Source organism: Octopus bimaculoides, chromosome 3 (assembly GCF_046866305.1).
Source record: "Octopus bimaculoides isolate indiv1 chromosome 3, ASM4686630v1, whole genome shotgun sequence".
In the NCBI taxonomy this organism is placed as follows: domain Eukaryota; kingdom Metazoa; phylum Mollusca; class Cephalopoda; order Octopoda; family Octopodidae; genus Octopus; species Octopus bimaculoides.
In genome coordinates this window covers 161,631,908-161,652,608 of record NC_142930.1, presented here as the reverse complement: position 1 = coordinate 161,652,608, position 20,701 = coordinate 161,631,908, and the positions used below count along the sequence as shown (strand labels likewise).

Here is a 20,701-nt window from a genome sequence, read left to right as displayed (position 1 = left end):
ATGAATATCTCTCTCTCTCTCTCTCTCTCTCTCTCTCTCTCTCTCTCTGTATATATATATATATATATATATATATATATATATATATATATATATATATTTATATTTATCAATTTAACAGGTTCATCATGAATTCTACATTCTTTCTCATCATCTTGGGAATATTAATGATGACTGCCCTGACCCAAGGTAAGAAATATATTATGTCATTCGTTAAATAAGTTTTCGAACCTAGTCTAATGGCACTTATGCGTAATTGTGAGTCCAAACATAATCTTGGTGCGGGACTTTTGAAACTGTCTGCAATCAAAGTTCCTTTGCTTAAATGCAAATTAATGCTGGTGGCATTGCGCATTTCATGACTCTTAAACATCATCATTCATTGCTTTATTGAACTTCAATAATTTTGTCTTTAATGGAATCTTTACTAATCAATCAATTCCTACAGATCGAGCTCTCATTATCAATCTCAGTATCACATGTACAATACAATCCAACATAAACACTCAGTTTCTTTTACAGTCTTGAGTATTTCCTGATTCTCTGAGAATATTTACACAAATATAATCACAACAAATTTACTAGGTTACATGAATTTAACCAATATGTGTGTCTTTTATTCTAAGAAGAACAGCTTCACTGTCATATACTATTGCCATCACATCTATCCAATATCAAAACTGATGTAATATGATTTATAACGATAGTTCTTTATTTCCATCTGCACTAATCTCCAGGACGATCTCCTACCTTTCAAGCAGTTCTAAATGAATAAGATCGCATGCATCACTGGGCACCATAAATGTTCTTGCAGATACAATCCAGATTAATGTCATCACTATGATATTTCTATCACAACTTCAGTTCCCGTATTAAACTGTTTGTGCAAAATATGTTAGAAATTTTAGCCTCTAGAATATACTCTCTTTTGTGTCTTCTCAGAAACATCAAACGTTGGAATGTCCTCATTAAGATCTCGAGCCTACGTAGATGTACATTATTAAGGACGTCTCTTATAATCTTATAATTAAATTCTGATAAAACAAATAATTTTCTGAAAATGATGAACAAGCACTCAATAAGATTTTCTAAAATATTAATCGCTGTCTAAAAGAAGCCTCAGATACACCTGTCGTTGAGATAAAGTCATGTCTCAGTAAATTATTTGCCTAGCAGTAAATGTCTCTCGAGTATATAGTATATATGAATTTTATGACTACAGTACAGCGACTTAACATTTTTCCTAAATTCGTTCATTGATTTCATCGACAATCTAAAATAGATTAAAACAATTAGACAAACTGATTTGGGGTAGTCCATAATAGAAATATAATTATGAAGTTCAATCTAGAAATAGATATGAATAATGGGCGAGAGGCATACGTAGGTATTTCGGAAATTCAAGAGAGAAAAAGAGAAACATGGGTTGACGGCAGACCATTGGAAACGGAGGCCACGTTGAAAGCTGACCTGTGTAATAGAAACAATGTAAATCAGGTTCAAAGAAAGTGATAAAGCAAATGAATATAGTAGCTTTAATATCAGTATAATGCATCTTTGCTTGATTTTTAAATATCGTAGAATGATACTAAGACAACTTCTTTTCTAATTTTAGGTGATGTAACAATTTGTGAAAATCAATGCAAGAAAGACCATCTGAAACCTGGAGATTCTCAAGATTTCCCAGATTATATGAAGTGTATTCTTCTGAAATGTTAATGGAGTATATTCGATCTTTCTAAATTGTGTACAGTATACATTAAATAAAATCAGTATCGATATGCGATATTATAAGCAATGATTTTAAAGAGAACATATAAATAGACAAGAAACACTTGCATATCAGATGTGCTTATATCTTATCTGTATAAAATCCATGCTTATAATATCAAATATATCAAGTAATATGAAATCCTGGTTGATTTATAATTTTTTCATGGCGTCATTTGGTTTCCATAAAATGTTTCTGATATAGGAAGCACTTCTATGTTGAACATTTGTCGAATTGTAAAGTTGTCAGTTGCTTAATTGATATATCAAGCAGTTTTTAAAAAATCTAATTAAAGTTAATGCCGGTATGAAAATCATGCTCTACATCAATATTTCTACAGAGTATAGGCAGTAGAAACAACTCTGAAATTTTTATAGTCCTTAAGATTTGTTTCTACAACCTCTGCAGGGCGTAGTTTCACCTGTTGATGGCTACACTATTTGTATAATGTACGTGATTCACTGAATATGAAGTTGATTAAAATGAAAAAAATCACTATTGAAAAACATTTATTCATGCCAGACGACAAAGAAAAGCAATATATTAACGAACAGAACAATTTCTACGGAGCTTTAGTTGCTTCCAACTACAGGCATTTTATTACATATACAATTATCAATATAATCCAATAAAATTTAGTGTTGCCTACATGTGGGCCATATGGCCTACGCTTATAACAATTGCTATTGATTTTCTATGAATATAGAGAAATATAAAATTTCTGTAAATAATCATAGAACGGGATCATAAATTAAAGAACTCAATAAAGACAACATTATACACTAGGGATCTATTATAGTGATGGTTTCTGCTTGGGCACGTCCTATGGATGTGAAACCACTTCAGCACTCCCTGTATCGTCTGGGATCACTTGTGTTCTAAACTATCGCCCTTAACTGGATTATTGGAACTTCGGCTAAGGTGATTAGACCTTGGATGGATACTGTTGTAGTTTACCGCTGCATTCTCCATGCAAGTAGGATGTGAACTCAGGTAGTAGGGCTTCGCAAAATATACCGTAAAGCATTTCTGCCGACGCGTCAACAGTTCTGTCACTCTCCCACCTGAAGAACAACATGAAATAAAGTGTTTTGCTCAAAAGGACAAGGCATCGCCTAGACCGGGTATCGAACCGGTGAGAGTAACATCCCGATCATTGGCATCTGCGCATTCACACTCTAGGGATATTTCTGCATAATAGCATATCAATAAAAGGTCGATGAATTAAAATAAAGATAAAATATCACTTCAATTACCAGAATAAAGTCGATAAATTTATCTTTGATCCATATATCACTTAAAATAGCATATGATATAGCAATTAAAATAGCAGTTGTACATAGGCTACAATAACAGAATACAGGCATTAATTTTATCTTCGACCCTTACAGTAATTTATAAAGCTGTTCAAATAACATATAACAAATAAAATAGCGGTTAAAAACGTAGTAGAAAGCCATTATTTTTGTCATTGATCCTTGTAAGAGTAGAAATAGCAGAATAGAGTCGAAAGATATGTTAGTGGAAAATGTTTATATTACACCTGCGATAAAATTCCTCGTTAAATACATTAGCATAAAGATATATTCATCTGCTGCTACACACACACACACACACACACACACACATTCTCTCTCTCTCTCACACGCACACACACACTCTCTCTCTCTCTCACACACACATACACACACATGTGCATATATATAAACGTAGTAAAACCAATAAAAAGGTTTCAGTGAACTTGCCACAAGTATTGGAAAACCAACCTTTCGAGCAGTGTTTTCTTTGGGTTGATCTGTAACAATATTTGTTCTGTTAAAAGCACTCCACCACCAACATATCTGGTGAGGAACAGTAATGCGCAACTTATCAGACCAGAGAAAATAGGGAAACCTTATCTTTTTAACAAATGAAGAAATAAATCTCGTCTTAGATATCTATGAATTGGTTTCTGAATTAGGCAAAAGCCCACGAAATTTTGGGGCGAGTGTTACTAGATACTAGCATCCCAATCACAAGATTGGCACTACAGGGTACGGACGGTATTTGAGGACACATGAATTTTTAGTCATTATATTATTTGACTAATTTTTATTTCAGAAAATAAAAAGGATAGGCCCAAGCTTACTAATGAAATGAAAAGGTATGCCGCCATTGTGGCTTTGAAGGCTAAGCATAATGGTTTAGAAATTTCGCGTTTTCTGAAAGTTGCTAGATATTTTGTCCACAAGATTCGGAGTTAGAGAAAGAAGATGGAAGCGTATTATCCGTATCAAAACGTAAAAATCATTCCAAACGCCTTGATTCTATCAGGATACCTGAATTTATTCAGGAAATTAAGCAAAACAGGAGTGGGTGTGTGGTATAGGTGCAGGCGTAGCTTTGTGGTGTAGGCGCAGGAATGGTTGTGTGGTATAGGTGCAGGAGTGGGTGTGTGGTATAGGTGCAGGAGTGGCTGTCTGGTATAGGCGCAGGAATGCATGTGTGGTTATAGGCGCAGGGGTGGCTGTGTGGTAAGTAGCTTGCTTACCAACCACATGGTTCTGGGTTCAGCCCAACTGCCTGGCACCTTAGGCAAGTGTCTTCTACTATAGCTTCGGGCCGGCCAATCCTTGTGAATGGATTTGGTAGACGGAAACTGAAAGAAGTCTGTCGTGTATATATATATATATATATATATATATATATATATATATATATGGTGGGGTGTATGTTTGTGTATCTGTGTTTGTCCCCCGACATCGCTTGACAACCGATGCTGGTGTGATTACGTCCCCGTAAATTACCGGTTCGGCAAAAGAGGCCGATAGAATAAGTACTAGGCTTACAAAGAATAAGTCCTGGGGTCGATTTCTTCGACTTAAGGCGGTGCTCCAGCATGGCCACAGTCAAATGACTGAAACAAGTAAAAGACTAAAACATTGAAGACAATCCAGGAAAATCAATGAGGTCAATTGCAAAAACATCTCGGGTGTCAGAAAAACCAATCAGAAATATTGCGCATGAAGACATCAGATACAAATCTTATGTGATGAGGAGAGGTCAATTCATATAAAACACAAAACAAAACAATAGAAAATCGTTTAATTAGATCCAAAAGACTTTTGAACAAACTTAAAAATCCATCAGAAGATGGTGTGATTTGGTTTTTTTCAGATGAGAAAAAATCTTTGATCAGGACCAGAAAACTAACAGAAGAAATGACAGATGGCTATGTGGATGTTGCTGCGTATATTGAGGTTCTGGAAAAGGTTCTTAAGTCTTGGATCAACAGTGTATGGAATGGAAAGCCTTATGTCTTTCAACAAGATTCTGCACCATCACACAACGCTCAAATGACAGAAGAACGGATGGCCGACAACTTGCATGATCACACGACCCCCAACATTTGACCTCCGAATTCCCCAGATCTCAATCCACTGGACTACTATGTATAGACCATCGGTGAAAAAAATGTCAATGAACACCTCCATAGCAACCAAGGATTCTTTGAAAGCCGCCATAGTTCGAGTCATGTCCAATATGAACAAGGCCCACTTAATCCAAATTTGTAAACGATTACACGTAGAAGCAGTTTTTGATGCTTATGGTGGTTTTATTGAATGAAATTATTAAATTGATAATTTAGCTTCATGTTTAAGTTATTTTTTAAAAATATACAGTTTTTTTCTGTTATTATACAAGCGTTTTGTTTTAAACCATAAATCCATGCTCAAATACTGTCCGCACCCTGTATGCATTTCACAGGATAAAATGTAGACAATCTCGATGGTATATGAAACCATAAAGTAAAGAGTTTGAAGAAATGCAGCAAAGCATTTTGTCAGACGCTATAACAATTTCAATATATACAGCTAGAAGACATTTTTCAAATCATTTCAAAAATACAAATGCACACATAAATCCAGGATATTCCAAGATTAATTCAACCTACTTTTTTCAAGTTTACCAAAGCAAAATATTGTTTTATATGGGGTCCCATCGTTGCAACGCAATAGTAAAGGAAACACAATTATGACACTACCACGTTTATTCTATATGATAACCTTCGTTTCGAATCCATCCTCAAGTTTAGGTGCGAATGTCCATTCTTCGTCCAGTTTGCCTTTAGAGCGTCGAGCCAAGAATGAGGAGTGCTCGAGACCCATGTCTGCAAACTGAACGAAACAGAAGAATCCAACATATTGAGATGGGGACTTCATGATGATCATACATCCTTGCCTATGAACGATGGAATGTTTTTCTGAATCCAGTGTTGTGCCTGTTTGGAGCTGTGTGATTGTACTCATTGAAAATGTTTATTCGATCATGGAAGCAATTCAGCTTCTAGAACGTCGGCTTATATTTGGTGTGGCAGCCAGTTTTCTGACGGGACGACCAGGATTTCACCGAATATTTTCTCTGGTACTTTTGATAAGCTAAGGGGTTCACATCTTTTTCGGCCATGTCAAGGTTGATCAGTTGTGGAACCAGTCTCTTGAAATTTTTTGACAATTTTCCAGACTTTTGTTCGGTTAATTTTAAGCTTTTTTGCTATAGCTGTATTACTTTCGCTTCTTTTGTGGAGGGATATGACTGTATTTCGGTCTATAGACATGATCTAATTTAAAAATCTGAATTTATTTAGTCTGAAACAAGAAGAAGACACACCAAATTTCATAATGATGTATAATGATGTATAATCTTATCACATTTATTGATAGTTATTAAAACCCGAAACATCGGTTGCCTTAATTTTGGGACACCCTGCATATGCATATAGGATACCCTTAAACTTCTGACTGTATCTTCGTATATCTTTCAGTTGGTATAGACTAGTGGCTGTAACACCATTTGCCGATAACAAACACATTTTTTTCATTCTGCTAGAAGACAGTTTTCCTTAAAAAAAAAAAAAATGAAGAAAACGATATACATCTAGTGTATCAAATACTTCCACTCTCGATGAAGACATATCCGAACTCCGCCCTTTTTTTTTTTCGTAAGAAAATATGTACCTCCATCACTTTTCAATTGGAAAAATCCCCGTCAAAATGGAGAAAACCCAACTTATGTCTCCGTCCTGATACCAAATTCCGCCAAAATCTTTAGGCAATCTTTCGGACGAAAAGATGCCATTTTTTCCTGTTATTTTTTTTTGTGTGCGTGTGTATGTGATATCAACTAATCTGACCCCCGGAGAAGTCGTAAAGAACATTTTACCTAGAAAACGGAGGCGGTGGGGGTGGCTATAAATTTACCAATAACAATAGCGAGAAAAAGAAAGAAAACTCTAAAAATTCCGATTTATTTGTGACATCTATACCGAAAGTTCACCCAATACTCATTGTCCGGAGTTTGCAAATGAATTTCTCTGAAAATTATTAATTTGAAATAAGTCATCCTGAAAGGGCCAAGATTTTGACTGCTATATATAACTGGTCGAGTTACCATGTTAGAGTATCCCAACGTCTAAGCTTATCAGACCAAAATGTCTCTCTTCACCGTCTGCTTGTCTATGTCACATTTTCGCGCACTAACATAAAAATGACCATAAATACCTGTTTGCTGATGGAGTTTATTACTCCTCGTGTCTCCTTTTCCCTCTGTTCTTTCTCATCACCAACTTCCTTCAGTAAAGTAGCCATTATATATACATGTATATATGCACAAATATATATATGTGTGATGTTTCTTTTAGTTCTGTGAGTTTGTTTCAGAAATCCTAATAGTGTAAACGTTGCGATTTAGCGTCGACACTGTTACCCCCCTTGTGTTTCTTGTTTACCGTTTTCTTGTATTACCAGGTGTCGCTGGCGCACGTATACATGGCAGAACACGTTTTGTGCAAGTTATAGTATCATATATCTGAACAAAACATTTACTGCAAAGCTACGGATAGTGGTGTCAGGCGTGGCATGCAGGCCATCATATAACTTTTTAAACATGTATTTTATGTGATGTCTCAATGGTGCACCTTTCCCGCTCCCTTTTTTATGGTCTTGGTGCCAGGAAACTATCTATGAACCCAATAATGTAGAATTTAAATTTCTAATAATTTTATTCAAGTCATGTAATAAACTGTTTAATCTCTGTTGTTTTAAGAACGCTAAATTTGATAAAAGTGTCGATGTGAAGAATCCAACAACTGCTGATGGGTTGACAGAGTTAACAGTTGAATTAAAATGTTTCAATTTATGTACAATATCCTCAGTTGTGCGGGACGACAAACGGATAACACCAGATGAAGTTTTAGTTAGCATACCATTAATACCTACTGCAATCTTAATAAATAATTGTTTATGGACAGGCAAAGAATTGAGAATATTATATGTATTTTGAGTTAATGTGTCAATTGTGAAATCCTGCCTGATAATATAAATGATTGCTTGTAGTTGTTCAAATCATTGCACCACGACCCCCCATAAAAACACAGGTCTTTGAAAATTCGTCTGCTATTTCGGAGAATTCTGTGAAACCGAAGTGATTCTCTTAAAAAGGCAGAAACTATAGGATCAGTTGTAAGTGCTGATTGCCCAACATCCTGTCAGGATATTAATAGGAGCGTATATGCGTCTACAAGGGTATAAAAATCGTGAAATATAAACAAAGGTATTACTACAGATGTGTATCCCTTCCCCGACTTTGCTGTCTCGTAACTAACTTCCAAAAAAAAAAGGGGGGGGGGGAAAGCTTTAACGTGTTTTTAACTGTCAGACGCGTACACCATATATCCGGTTGTGTGTTTTTATATTACTTATTTTTTTCAGATTTACATTGTCGACTAAGCCCTGAATAAAACGAAATTTTATTAGCAAGTATTGCGTGCTAACATATTCAGTTAAGTGTTTTTCTATGAATACTAATACAAACAGCTGTCACAAACAAACTTCATTCGGAAAGAGATACTACTTCTTCATTTCAATGGACGTGTAATTGTATGATTTCGGAGTAACTGTTATTGCCCTTATTCATTTTTCATTCTTTGGGTGAGATGTCACATTTACTGTGAACAAACTCGCTGTCTACAATTGTGAAGAAGAATTATGCCTTTACAAGAAGTCAAAAAAGCAGAACTAAACATTTTTTCTGCTGAACTAACGACTCTGTTATTTCGCAACAATACACATATGTGCGAAAACGCGTTTGCTTGCGTGAGTGTATGTATATATAAATACACACATGCACACACACGCGCGCACTCTCACACACACACACACACACACACATATATATATATATATATATATATATATATATATATATACATATATATATACATATATATATATATATATATATATATATATATATATATATATATATATACACTCATATATATATATATATATATATATACACTCATATATATACATATATATATATATATATATATATATATATATATATATATATATATATATAGGTGTGGAGACGCAATGGCCCAGTTGTTAGGGCAGGGGACTCGCGGTTTCGATTCCCAGACCGGGCGTTGTGCGTGTTTATTGAGCGAAAACATCTAAAACTCCACGAGGATCCGACGGGGGGGGGGGGGTGGCGACCCCTGTTGTACTCTTTCACCCCAACTTTCTCTCACTCTTTCTTCCTGTTTCTTGAGTAACGCTGCGATGGACTGGCGTCCCGTCCAGCTGGGGGGGGGGGCACATACGCCATAGAAACCAGGAAACCGAGCCCATGAGCCTGGCTAGGCTTTAAAAGGGGCGCATAAATAATATATAGACATATATAAACATATAAAGGTAAAAAGTAAAGGCCACCTTCGGTAATGAATGACGATGGAGGTTGCACCTAGAAAGTTACCCGCCGAGGCAAAAGTCGGTGTATGAGTGTTCCACTTTGTTTATATACCATAGGTTGTCAAGTCCAAAACGTTGCTTTGTCAGAAAACGTAAAAAATTGTTTCTGTATTCCATTTCTTTTTTACATTAGCAAGAAATTTCAGCTTAACAATAATACTTTGTTGGGGGCATAAAATCTTAACTCCATGCATGTATGATATTTCCAGTTGGAAATATTTTTTGCAACACTGTTGTATGTGGGACTTACTACAATTTTGAAAAATGCTAAACTTTTGTATTACACCTTGACAATTTTCATATGTCGGTATCTGAAGTAGCTGGAGATACGATAGTTTAACCCAAAGTACCGGCTATTGCAAGCAAAATTAAATATTGGAAAAAAAACGCATTTGGCCAAATTCGGACATACGACAGTTTAACATAATAGCAACGTATATGTGTATGTGTGTGTGTGTGTGTGTACAGAAATAAGTATATATACATATTTATTCACATGCCTGCACATAGTCGCACACATACATACGCACATACACTACATGAATACATTTGTGCGCGTGTGTGTGTCAGTGTGCTTGTATGTGTGTGTGCGTAGGCGTCTATATATGTTGTGTGCTGATTGACATTGCTGTTGCTGTTCTTGGTCTGTCTTATGGGTCCTTGCAGCCAATCCTAACGTCTAGGTTCTTCAGGGCGAGAATACACCCTGTCACCGAACTCCCCTCACTCGTGAGTTTATCGCTAAACAACATGCTATCGCTTCCGCACCCACTGTATTCCCCAGATTTAGCCCCTGCGGACTTTTATCTCGTCACCGAGACGAAAATGCAGCTCAAAAAGTCTCCGTTTTCGAGATCCAGAGCGAATCGCAGAAGGCCCTCGACTCGCTTGGGGAAACGACTTCCAAGCTGGATTCCAAAAGTGGCGGGGAACGCTGGGAGCGGTGTATTGCTGCAGAAGGCGACTATTTCGAAGGAGATGATGTTAAAGCTTAGGTTAATATTTTTGTTTTTATTAAACATAACAAGTCCGGGAACTTGTTGATAAGACTTCGTATAATGGCCTTAAATGTGGCAGGTCTGACAATGAACAACAAGTATATTGTCGATAATTGCTCTTTTGGAGGTCGATGTCATGTCCATTGAAATCAAGAAGTAATAAAACGATACGTATGCTTTTTTTTATGACAGCTAGGCGAATGATTCTTATATAAGAACATGGTTATCTACTGCGGGAAATACGACAAACACTTGGAAGCAAGTTTCTTCGTGTATATACAACGATTTGCCTACACTATGTGGTAAGTATTCAATCATTTTCTTCGCTTGCTGATGATAGGGTAAAAAAAAAACATCAGGGATAATGAAGATTGGTGAGGGACACATGAAACATTAACACAAAGTCATGCACACATGTGGCTACATATGTATATGCGTGTTCATGTAGGGTTTCCGCACCGTTTCCGTTTGTCGAATTCACCCACAAGACCAATTTTGATCTGTGGTTATTGTAGAAGATACTTTCCCAAGTTACCATAGTTGACTGAACTCGAAGTTACGTAGTTCCAAAACGAACTCAGTAACTAGACAACCAAGCTTGCGTTCACATACATACGTACATACATACATACATACATACATACATGCAAGTAACATGATAGATACCGAACGTTGTGTGTAGCAAAGTATGGCTGAACATGGGATCTTAGGAAGGGAATTCAAATCCTTGATTAATATTTCTCAAAAAATCACGGTATCTGGGACTGCATAAATCTGCAAGACCTTAAGTTTTAAAGTATGATGGTTAAAATAAGTTTCATTTATTCACAACCTGGCTACCAAGTTGGTGGCCGGTAAAAATTCACTTTTTGAAAAGTTTGTTATTCAATATTTAGTGATCAGCAGAATTTATCTCGGTAAAATTAATTTTCCATTAATTCATTTATTTCTTATTTCGTTTTATTTAGAAAAAGATATTTTGGCTCGAATAAGATATTCCTTGATTACAGTTTTCCAATGTACGAAGCCCAGATTTACGGTATTTATCATGTCAGAAATTACTATAGAGCATTCGAGGGGTACCCAAAAGTAACCGGAAACGTTCCCTATGGGAAGTAGTTCAGGCTTCTGCCGCTACCAGAGACTTGATGCGAACCTCAGGTATCATTCTGTCGACCGGCGATGTCCAGTGGGGTCATACTACCACGTCAAGCGTCTTGTTTCCCAGTGATTCTCTCCTCTTCGTCGATTTTTGCGAAGGCTGAAACGAAGGAACAGCGTGCTTCCGTGGAATCTTCTTTTTTTGCCGGGGAAAACGGTAGCCGAAACAGTTGACATGCTTCAAATAGCTTAGAAGAACTCTGCCATGAGCAAAACACAAGTTTACGAGTTGTCTTCACGCTTTAGGAATGGTCACTTGTTGCTTGAGAACCAACCTCGTTCAGGGCGACAGTCGACCGCCCGAACGAATGAGAAATCATGAAAATTCATGAACTGATGTTGGAGGACCGTCACCGAATACTTGATGAACTTGTTGATATGACCAGTGGAGCTCCTGTCAACGAATTATGGGCAAGGATGTGGAGATTGAGAAAGACATCTCGAATTTTGGAGAAGGATGTGGAGATTGAAAAAAAGATCTCGAATTTTGGGCAAGGATGTGGAAATTGAAAAAGAGATCGCGAATTTTGTGCAAGGATGTGGAGATTGAGAAAGACATCTCGAATTTTGGAGAAGGATGTGGAAATTGAAAAAAAGATCTCGAATTTTGTGCAAGGATGTGGAGATTGAAAAAGAGATCGCGAATTTTGTGCAAGGATGTGGAGATTGAAAAAAAGATCACGAAAATAAAAAATATAACAAGAGGAAAATTGCATGAAAACTTATTTCAGAGTGACGAGAAAACAGCACTATTATAGAAAGAAAGAGCAGTTAAACTGCTGGAACTGTTTGGTGCGGAAATAAAGCTCACAGGACTCTACTTCCAGTATGACACATTACCGAACATAGCCGTGTTCAACGACTTGTTAGAATACAAACGAGAATATGTAAGATTGTATAAAAAGACTGATTAAATCAGGATTACTTGGAACAGTAAAATGGAACTGCCTGCTTTGTGGGGCAGGTAAGCCATTTCATTTCTATTCAAATATTCATTTTTTCATATTTGCATACCTTGTTTTATGTACCCCAAGTTTTCTGTTGTCTGTCCTTGTGGTGTCCCCTCTATTTTCAGGCCTTATGCCTATAATAAAGAAAAGAAGCGTCGAGAGAGCGAACCGGAGCCGTCGAATTCTGTAGAGTCGAGTCGTCGGAAGTGAGAGTTCGGTTGTTGAGTAGAGGTACGTCATTGGCGAAGGTACGCCATCCGAACGTGGGATATAACAGTGGCGACGAGGTTTCCAATAGTACAGAAATGGAAGAGTTACTGAAAGCAGTTGTCAAACAGCAAGAGCAGAAACAGCAGTAACTACAGAAGTTAAAAGAATTGTTACTGCAGTCGAGAAATACGACAGAATCATTTTCAGCGGGCGGTGTTGCTAATCCCGTCGAAAAATTTCACTGCAAACCGGATGATGGAACTACTTTTACTGCATATTACAGACGATACGAAGACATATTCCGTGAGGAATGCAAAGGCTGGTGGCAACGGAAGACGTGGAAATTAGAAAAAGAATATTATCAAAGTTGAATCAAGATGTACAACTAACCTTGCAGAAATTGGCTGAGGAATGCCAACAAATAATAAACCTTCGAGACGATACAAGAAAAATAGAAGACAATAATAAGAATGTACAAATGTGTAAAGAAAGTATAGATAGAAGAAAATATATAAATTCAAAACTGTGCTATGGTTGCGGAGACCGACATTTGAGGAAAGATTGCCCCTTTAAAGATAAAAAAATATTTTAAGTGTGGTAAAATTGGGCATATACAGACGAAATGCCGGTCGCAGAAATTGTAAAACCGAAGGAAGTCTACTCAACAAAAGTAAATTATACCATACAAAATCGAAAATTTGTGTTGGTAGGGGCGAATGGTTTTCAAACCAAAATGCAATTAGATACCGATTCAGACGTATCTATAATAAATATGGCAACATGGAGTAAGATAGGCAGGCCGGTATATATAAAAAAAAACTACCAGGATATCTCACGGTATGTCAGAGGAACGAGTTCAATTCTTGGGCGAAATTTCACCAGAAATAAAACTTCAAAACATAATGCGGAAAAATAAACTAATGGTATCTAAGAATACAATGAATGTGTTCGGAACAGATTTAATGGAAGAATTCGATCTGTGCGATCTACCACTGAATACACTATGTAATAAGGTGAATGTGTCACAGTCCGTGTCAGAAGAAGCATCGGAAAAATTGAAATTAAAATTGAAAGGTATGTACTCTGAAGTGTTTTCGAAAGAACTCGGTACGTGTAAAAAAATCAAAGTAAATTTTGAGTTGAAAGAAAATGCGGTGCCGGTGTTCAAACCGGAAAGGAATGTACCTTTTGCGGCGTTAAAGTTGAGAAGAAATCAAAAAGATTGGAAGACATACTTCTCAACACTCTGAAGAGATCTGCCAAACTATTTGGCACATCGAAACGATCATAAATGACTCATTATATAATCTCCACATAATCAAATCAATGGCCAATTGACTTGCTTCTTTTTGTGTTTGTTTATCCATTCTCCACTTAATTATATATATGTATAATAAAAAACGAAGAAAAAACAAAAATGTGAGCACGTGGTACATGCAAAGTATTAAAAGACGCACAAGGAAGGAGAGAAAGGCTGTTTTACGTTTCGAGCAAAACACTTATCTATCTATCTATCTATCTATGTATCTATCTATGTGTATGTATTTTACAGGTTCAACGTGAATTTTACCTTCTTTCTCATCATCATGGGAATATTAATGACTGTAGCCGCAGGTAAGAAATCCATTATCCCATTCTTTAAATGATTTTTCGAACCTAGTTTAATCACACATATCATGAATAATGTTACATACAAGTTGCAGAAATTTCATTATCATCAGTGACCAACTCTCAAGAGAATTACTGCCCATTGTATCCTAATATCTATGAACACTTTTCACGCGAAAACGTTTTACTAACAAATTCCCTGTATATTGCATTCCTTTTATAGATAGAAATCTCTCGTTATTTTCCTTAACCAGTCTCCGGTCCAGTCTGTTCTCCTCTCCATGTCTTCTCCAACAGAACACATATCGACTCTCACTTCAAACACCTCTGTCTCAACAATAACATCGTAAACTTATTCTACTTCAATTCATTCCACTCTATTCCACTATGTTCATATGCTCTTTCCTTTCACCGGACGAAATCTCACAGTCACAGGCTCTTTTAGCTTGCATCTAGTTTTTAATAAAAAAACTACCAGGATATCTCACGGTATGTCAGAGGAACGAGTTCAATTCTTGGGCGAAATTTCACCAGAAATAAAACTTCAAAACATAATGCGGAAAAATAAACTAATGGTATCTAAGAATACAATGAAAACAGTATACCTAGAACTGAACCTATGGATGTATGTTCACGCACGAATCTACAGACACACATGCATACACCTATGTATACACATTTACTAACCAATGATTTGTTCTCTATTTCATCCATCTCAGAAATAGGGAACCACGATATGCCTCCTCTGATTAATTGCAAATCAATGTTTATGGCGTTCTCCATTTCATGACCCTAAAAAGTGCAGTTCATTGCTTCATTAAACTTCAATTATTTTGTTTTACATAAAACTTTGGAATCTCCTCATTAAGGTTCCGAGCATCGGTAGATATACGTTATTAAGAAAGTCTCCACCATTTTATCATTAAATTAAAATAAAGCAAGACCTTTCCTAAGAAAGATAAAGATCTAGGATTTTAACATGCTGATAAATGGTATGAACATGAACCTAGTAAAGTACTAAGAAGTAAGAAATATCAAATACTGTGAGATTGAACGTTAAGACTAACATATTACTAGAAGCTAGAAGGCCTGATTTAGTAGTAATAAAACAGAATAGAAAGTGCCAGATAATTGCCTTTACTGTTTCAAATGATTAGAAAATCAATATGAGAGTTATAGAGGAAATAGGAAAGTACCAGGACCGAGTCATTGAATTACAGAGACTTTGGAAAGTGCAGATAAAATGAACCGGTGGATAGGGGAAATATGCTTAAAACCCGGATTAGTAGATCTCCAAAAATCAGTGTTATTAGAGACAGCTAGGATACTTAGGAGGGTTCTTGGCATCTAAGGTTATTTGTTCGTGCCCGATGTTAGGATTCTTTCTTTCCCTAACGGTTTAACCTGTTGTGAATAAAATAATAATAATAATTCTTTCTACTATAAACACAAGGCCTGGAATTTGATGGAAGGTGGATAGTCGATCGCATTGACCCCAGTTACTTGACTGGTACTTAATTTATTCACTCCGAAAGGATGAAATGAAAAGGCAACCTCGGCGGAATTTGAACTCAGCACATAGCAGCAAACGAAATACTGCTAAGCATTTCGCCCAGCGTGCTATCGATTCTGCCAGCTCTACGATTTTAAAATAATAACAACAACAACAACAACAACAACAATAATAATAATAATAATAATAATAATAATGATAATAATATGATGATGATGATGATGATGACGGAAGACTATCCTAATGCCCAAATCCACTGAAACGGCAAACCCACACAATTACAGACCAATAACTTGTCTCCGTGCAATTTACAAAACCGTTACTGCAATAATATCGCAGAGAATGAACAAACATCTGGAAGAAAATAACCTGCTGCCAGAAGAGTAGAAGGGATGCTGCAAGAGCTCATACGGTTCATGCTGATCAATAAAACCATAACCGAAGACAGCCACAGGAAGAAGAAAGTTCTAATTATGGCCTGGATCGATTACCGAAATGATTTTGATAGTATTCCCCACACATGAATCTTAGAAACATTAGCCATGAACAAGGTAGCACCAATAATCATAAAATATATAAAACATTCCTTGAATAAATGGTAGGCAGTTCTACAGCTCCAGATAAAAGAGGAACTAATAAAAACCACAGCCATCCCCATTAGAAGAGGAATATTCCAGGGAGATACACTCTCTCCACTCATTTTCTTCTTGACACTGGCGCCTTTATCTGACATGCTAAACAGAACTGGACGTGTATACGACTGTTACGGCAAAACAATCAGCCACCTCTTACATATGGATGATCTAAAATTGTACGCTACAGAAGATAAACAGATGGAAACATTACTACAGACAGTACATGGATTTACCAACGAAATAAATATGAAATTTGGATTAGAAAACCCTTGAAAAGAGGAAAACTAGTTAAGAGTAGCAACATCACACTAGATAAATCAAATTAAATAAGAGAATTAGATGAAAGCTAGATATACAAATACGTAGGAATCAATGAACTAGATACGATACAGTACACAAATGAAAGAGAAGGTAAGAAAAGAAAACTATAGAGGAGTTACATTAATACTAAAAACAGAGCTCAATGTGAAAAACAAGTTAATAGGTATCAAGACACTAGTCGTCCCAATTATAAGTTACAGCTACAATATTCTTAATTGGACTCTAAATCAAAGTTTCTCAACCCATTTTGACCAAAGACTCCCTTTTCATCCTTGGAGTCACATACCCCCCCCCCCCCCCCGAAAACATTTTTATTTTTCGATATACTACTTATTTTGATATCAGTAGATAATAATTAAAAGATAAACGACATCATTTTACATACACGCTTGTACGCAGTCGTGAGTACAGATGTACGCAGTCGTGAGTACAGATGTACAACTTGAAATGCAAAACAAAAGAGAGCAAAAGAAAAAAATCGAAATAACGAATTGAAAGTTTGGTAATTGCGTTTATTTCCACCACGCGACACTTATGAGATCAACGTGTTATCCTATCGAAAGAGTGCTCTTTGGTACAAGTAAATGCCGATGAAATCATTTCAAATCTTTCCGATTTCCCTTATCAAAACAGCTAGAAGTTGTGAAACAATCTGACATGTAAGTTATTGCCACCAGGGAAGAGGATGTTTGATGCTCAAGAAAGAGAGATTGATAGAAATTGTTGAAATACAAATGTACTTCATATCAGTAACAAATCGTGGAGGATGGTATTCACTGTAATTAGATCTAGTTAACATGAGTCACAAAATCAGCCCCCTTTTAAAATGACGTAAAATAATCTGAAATTTTGTCATATTAAACATTCATTTCTTATCCAGGATCTAGTTTGTTTCATTCATAAAATCTGTATTTTTTAAAAGGAAGAACAAAACTGAAAATTGGTTATCTTAATGCAGTTTTCCACCCTTATTCCTATGAAGCCATGAATTTCTGGAGAAAATATTTGACACACACCATTTTTCTTTTTTAATTGGTGGGTTTAAAATACGGACAGACCTAATCTACCAATCGTTTCTCTTTATAATTTCCAAATGATTTTTTAGATACTTCAAAATCAAAATTGCGTAAATATGTGTGCCAGAAACAGTAGTTAAAAATTAAGGAAATGGAATTTTGGGAGATTTCTTATGACTGTATTTTCTTCCATTATTCTAACATCTTCTGAAACTTATACATATGCATGTATAAATACATACAAATATATACACACACACATAGATTTTTACAGAGTTAGTTTTATATACAACCTTGTATATATATAAATATTTCGGCATATCTACACAATTCTGCGTCAGAGATTTGCTACTCCATAACCTTGAAAAAATTAAATATTTCTTTTCTACAAATATGCTTCAGTTCATGTAGATTCCGATTAAATTGAAATTCATTGTGAAAACAGTTTGTCCCTAAAGGAGTTTAGAACATTCACACCATTAGGTTTGTTGTATATATACAGGAGTTGGACAGAATAATGCAAGTACCTAGCTAGGTGTTTCTATTATTCCAATTTTGAAATATCTGTAAAATCGTCAAAAGCTTGTATGTTTTTTATGTTTCTTTTTTATTTATTATTAGTATTATTTAATAATTTTGGAAAAATTGATGTTTCTTTTCAGATATCATCGGGTAAAGATAATTAACATTTATTAAAATGTCAGATCTATCGGACTTTCAAAGAGGTGAAATTGTTGGTGCTCGTATAGCAGGCGCTACCGTAACGGAAACAGCCGAAATGTTTGGTGTATGAAGAAGTACTGTCTCGAAAGTAAGGACAGCATTTGAGAAACAGGGAAAAACTTCCTCGTCGAAACAAAACTCCGAAAGAAAGCCAAAACTTTCAGATAGGGACCATCGAGATCTTACGCGAATTGTTAGAAAGGATAACAAAAGTACAGCTATTCATTAATTTTTTAATCGTTCGTCACTATTCATCTGTTTTCAGTTTTTGTTCTTGCTGTTTTACTTTAGCGAAACCAGTTACACATGTTACCAGGAATTTGCTTGGTATCGTGAAAGTGGAAAAAGTAAATTTTAAGTTTCTGAAAATTGATACAAAAAGGCATGTTTTTTTTAAAAAAAAACTGGCTGTCGCTGAGATGTGAAAATGTGGCTACTACTCGTTAATTTTAAATTAAACTTACCAAAGACGACGGTCTTCCAGCTTCCCCCAAGTCTCTTAACGCCCCCTAGTGTCCCATTGTTCCAAAACGCCCCCTCCGGCTCCAAGTGCCCCACAGAGGCCCAATCGAGCTCCATTGAGAACCTTTGCTCTAAATGAGCTAATCAAAATAAACAGGAAAACCAGAAAAATAATGACACGATTTAGGATGCACCACCCAATATCTGACATAAACAGGTTATATATACATCGTATCGAAGGTGGCAGAGGCCTTATGCATTTCGAAAACTATTACAAAATAGGACTACAGAAATACCAGCTTCAAAAGTAAAGAAAACAAATATAAATAGCCTCAAAACACGAACAAAACAAAAAACTGTTTTCGGTCTTTAAAGAAGCTGACAAATACAAAAGAGAAATCATAGTACCTAACAGCTATGAAGAAAAAGAAGCAACAACATAAGTTTTAAAACAACTAAAAGCCAAATTAAATCTAGAATAGCAACGGATCATGATAAAACGATGGTAAGAAAAGCCCCTTCATGGCAAACACTGGTTTAAACTAAACAGAAAAAAGGAGACAAGGCAAAATACCAACAATGGCTGTGAAGATCAGGACTCAAAGCAGAGACTGACAGATTTTTAATTGCAGCAGAAAACCACAGCCTTCTCACCAGAAATTATCAAAAACATGTAATGAAAAGAAATGCAAGTAACTGCAGAATATGTGGAGATGGAGAAGAAACAATAAATTATGTTGTCTTTGGCTGTCCAGTCTTGCCTAAGAAGGAATATATTCACAGACACGACACAGTTGGGACCTATATGCACTGGAAGCTATGCCAACAGTATGGAATAACAACAGAAAAAAATGTTAGTATAAGCACATGCCGAAAACGTCACAGAAAATGAGAAAGCAACCAAACTATTGGATATTCCTATACAAAAAGATGGAGAAATGAAGGCCAATAAGCTGGATATAGTTGTCTGAGATCACCAAGAAAAACTGCTTTCTAATCAATGTATCAATACCAACAGATGCACTGTTTCTCTCAAAGAAACAGAAAAACTTTCAAAATACAAAGATCTGGAAATAGAGGTGAATCAAATATGGAATCTAAAAACATAAACAATCACTATCATTGTAGGTGCATTGAAACAGTGTAAATCAGGTTCAGAGAAAGACATAACGCTAATAAATGTAGCAGAGTTGATACCAATACAGTGTACTTTTATCTTCACTTTTATGTATTATAAATGGTATTAAGAAAACTTTAAATATTTTCTAATTTTAGGCACTAAATCACAATGTCGACAAGATTGCTTGATAGAACATCTGAACAGTGAAAGTCGTCATAGATTCGATTATTTTATAAAATGTTTTAACGATAAATGTAGATAAGATTAATTGTATACAATTCACTGAATGAAATCAATAAACGATATGCGATATTATAAGCAATGATTTGAAAGAGAACAGGTATACAACACAGAAAAGAACCCCAGAAAACGTAATTCTTGCATGCCAGATGTGTTTCTATATCTGTTCTATATAAA

The 20,701-nt window shown here is 35.8% G+C and overlaps 1 long non-coding RNA gene across 1 annotated transcript; it reads left to right on the top strand.

The window, feature by feature from the left end:
• The first annotated feature begins 10,813 nt into the window (after nucleotides 1-10,813).
• LOC128247394 (uncharacterized) lies at nucleotides 10,814-20,701 on the top strand. The gene is made up of 3 exons (XR_008263773.2): nucleotides 10,814-10,867; nucleotides 14,439-14,500; nucleotides 20,440-20,701. It is a non-coding gene; the product is annotated as an uncharacterized LOC128247394 (long non-coding RNA).